The sequence below is a fragment of the Benincasa hispida genome, chromosome 7 (assembly GCF_027475165.1).
Source record: "Benincasa hispida cultivar pf3 chromosome 7, pf3_genome.v1.1, whole genome shotgun sequence".
In the NCBI taxonomy this organism is placed as follows: domain Eukaryota; kingdom Viridiplantae; phylum Streptophyta; class Magnoliopsida; order Cucurbitales; family Cucurbitaceae; genus Benincasa; species Benincasa hispida.
In genome coordinates, this window is record NC_143484.1 from 18,284,982 (window position 1) to 18,289,343 (window position 4,362).

A 4,362-nucleotide genomic window follows, 5' to 3' on the forward strand; every position below is an offset into this window, starting at 1 on the left:
AACAAGGTGGTGGCTAATTATATACTTAGGGATAAGAGTAATGATTATAGTTTTACATATATAGTAGGAAATCTTGAAAACCCATGGTTTCAATGAGAATGGAGATGCCTTGAATGGAGGAATTTTAGGATGCGGGGTATCTTTGGATGTATGACTATTTTAAAATTACCGCAATACAAACAAAGAAATCAAGATGCCCATGCGGGGGTAATCTAAGATTACCATGAAATAAACAACCCCTAAGTATCAAAATAATACTTGAAAAATAATCTATGTAGAAGAGCTCTTTGTTCTGATACCAATTATAGAAACGATGTGGTAACCTAGAAAGGATAGTTAAACTTTTTCCAAACGTGGGCCCGATTAAGCAAATTAACAAACATTTTGCTAATGAGTAATTTAAACAAAAATTTCATTCAACTAATTTTTACTATGAATTAAACCAAGAAATATAAGAATCACATTTTAAAGCACCCCATTTAATTCTAATAAAAAGATCAATAATGGATGTAAAAAATTAAGAACATTAAAAACTACCAATCGAAATAAACAAATATGATCTATTAAATTCTAGTAACCTTGCAATTAATTTCTATATAATAACAAATTAATTGCAAAAATAAATAGGTAAAGGATGACAGAGAAAATGAAACAGTGACTGTATGGTGTTTTGGCACAACTTGGCCTACATCCACTTCTCAGGTTCCTCTTAGATGCTTCACTAGAAGTCTTTGACTCTTTCGACCACATAGAGCCGAACCGTTACAAGTTCTTTTTCTGGGAGCAAGAACAAAACCCGATCCTTTCTACAGTTGAGGATCAAATCACTACAATGGCTTCGTTTGAGATTGTTTAGCTTTTAAAATAATTGTTATCAATTTTGCTTTGAGAATAATCAGCTTTAAAATTAAGTAAATTAGTGTTGGGTAAATTTCAAATTTGAAAATGAAAAAACAATTTACAGTGTATGATAAATAAATACTAAATTGTTACTTAATTGTAATGACAAAGTATACAAATTATTATTTTAAACACTTTTACAATACTTAATAAATATTTATTCTGTATAATAAAATATTAGGAGAAATCATTATTATAATATATAATATCCAACCAAATGTTTTTCAATTATAATAAATATATATAATAAGAAAATAAAAGTGAATGAACCATTGAAGATCCTTGAGTGGAAATGGGGATTGGACCCAAATCCTAATTTTTACAGCACTTGTAATTTTTACAGAATCAAATAGAATATTATGTATTTAAAATAAAATTACAACATGCTTATGACAAAAAATAAGAGAAAGAGAGAAATAGGAGACTTGCCCTTGAAGAACTTTTCTTCTTGTAAGATTTCTCCTCTACAAAATGGTCACGAAGTCGAAACCCTAATTTAACCCAAATGGCCACCACCAGTAGGAGTCCTATGAGTTATTTGGGATAAAAACCACACGAGTTTTGTGGGCTCTGTGATTTTTGGTGAGGAAAAAATTAAATTAAAGAGGAGAAGAGAAATTTAGAATATGGGAATTTTTCAGAAAACTTCACTGTCTATTTCTTTGTCAAATAAAGAAGAAGAAAAGATCTCATAAATGATGCAACCACCCACATAGTACGTGGATTGAGAGAGAATAGGGGAGAGACTTCCCTCCCTTAATTTCAAAATTAAAAATTAAATAAATTTAATGTCAATTTAATAACAAACTTATTATATGTAACCCATAGATTCATTCTTATAACTATTTTTAAACACATCTCTACTAAGATTATAGTTCCAAAATCAATCATACTTTTAGGCCACATTTGTTTCTAATGAAAAAAGAAAGTCCACCTTCAATAGCAGTGAACTGATTACTTGAAAGGTCTAGGTATTTCAAGGAAGTCAAATTCTGAAAAGTCGTAGGAATTAAACCGTTTAAGTCATTTGCAAACAAGTCTAGAAGTTAAATTCTAGAAAGAAAGGAAGAATAATTCAACAAGAAACCCAAAGAGAAATGGAATTGTTGAAGGTTACAGTCATTCAGTTGTAAGGACAATAACAAGGGAAGAGAACTTCAAAATTCGCATAACCCTTTCGAGAAATGTGATGATTATATACACATTTCGCGCATCTTTCTTTTAAAAGACGACTAATTTCCTGTACAACAAATCTAGTTGAAGTTATCTATCAAAACAATGATAATATTGACATTTAATTTATTTAGAATGACTTACATCCCATTTTTCACTCAATTGTTCATATCAGTGGACGTCGTTCGTTAACGAATGACGTCCACTGATCTTGCTCTATATGAGAATATTGTTGGGCAGAAAATTGCAAGACCGAAGGTTCGTCCTTAAATGGAAGTATGAACTTTTGAGTCAATGTGGTCTTGAAAGTCTGAAACTTCCTAGATGCAGACATGAATATACTATATTTCGACTTAGAGTCCACATCGAACGACATCTGCACAGTGAAAAAAATAGTTAAACAATAAACTAATAAACTACTATGCACATGAATTAAAATTTTAGAAAACATACCGCTACACAATAAAAAAGTTTATCTTTTAAATGGTTTGGAACTTTTTTCCAAGAATTATACGTTATAGATTTTTGTTGTCAAACACAAACTCCCATATAACTTTGCATCTTCTTTGCTCCAAATTCAATCGGTTGTCCATGTTCATTATAATCAATGGTCAACCATTGTCCAAATGTTCTTATTTGTGCCAACTCAGACATTGTAGTTGGGCCACGTGGAATACTTATTCTGCTATGTTTTTGTGGGATCATATTTCTATCATCCTTACTGCTACTTGCTGAATTTTTCATGTCAATCTGCAAAAAATAAAAAAAATAAAAAACATTACTCACACAAAAAACATATAATCTTAATATTTAAATACATATGACCATAGTAAATGACATACCATGTTTAATACATTATTTATCAACTCATCTACCCTCATAATTATTTCTAATGTATGTGGATGTTGTATCATCAATCTCAATGGATGTATCAACATTGGGCATTCTTTGCATACCTCCATAACCACACTCTTTAGCATATTTTCTATTTCATCTTCATAAAAATCATCCTCAATTGTTTGTTGTGGAGATGTTAAAACAATTGCCAACCCGAATTTGCAGGGTCTTTTACATAGAAGACTTGTCTTTCTTGGGAGGCTAAAATAAATGGGTCTGATTTATGTCCAATACAATTGAGGTCCAGAATAGTAAACCCAAACTCGTCTGTTTTGACTCCAGTTCTATTCTCAACCAAATTACATTTGAATAAAATAAATGATAATCCATGATAATCAAGCTCCCATATTTAGTATTACACCATAAAAGGACATATCTGACATGGGCTTTTGTCCTTAGCATTAGAGACTTGCATTGTGGTAGCCATTATACCAACTCCACTATTTTGAACTCTTCTAACATCATCGTGATTCTTTGTATGATAGTAGTAACCATCAACCACATAACCTGAATATTTTGCCACAGTTGGACAAGGTCCATTAGCTATCCATCTTAAAGAAGGCGATATGAAATTTTTGGAAACTTTGAGAGCTAGTGCAACCTACGATATATTTTATAATATTTTAGTAGTTAACATTTAATTATACATCAAATAGTAGGTCTCCAGAGATTACCCGTGTGGACAACCACTAACTGAATGTACGATTATGCTATTCTTTAAGCCACTTTCTACTTTTATTTTTACTAGAATTGAGCTTAGACAAAATATCCATATGTTGCCTATTATAAATGACAAAGTTAGTAGATTATGGAATAATCAAGTGACCTAAAATGAAAATAAGATGGAGATCTACATACTTGATGTAAGGAAGCACATCATTTACATTTTGAATGACATAAAGATGAGCTTGATCCAACTCATCCTTACTCAGTCTGATAAAAGAAGCAACTGACAATACTCTATCAATGTTTGAGTTCGCTTTCTTTGTTGATGAGTTTAGCCCAATAGAATTAACACCATATTCAAAATCAGAACAAAACTCTATAGTCTCTTCGACAATATAATTTTCTCCAATACATCCTTCTAGTTGATTTCTATTTCGTACATAAATTTTCAACACTTTCATGTATCGTTCAAAAGGATACATCTACCTCAAATAAACAGGTCTACAAAACTCAACTTTTCTTACGAGATGTACTACAAGTGTACCATTGTTGTGAAGAATGATGGTAGAAAATACTTCTCAAAGAGACATAGAGTGACAACGATATCCTCTTGCATACCCTTTGACTGAGATGAATCGATCGCCTTGCAACATATAGTGAGTAATTGCAAGTCTTACATGTTTGGATAAAATATCACGAATTGCTATAGGTAATAATTGTTGCATA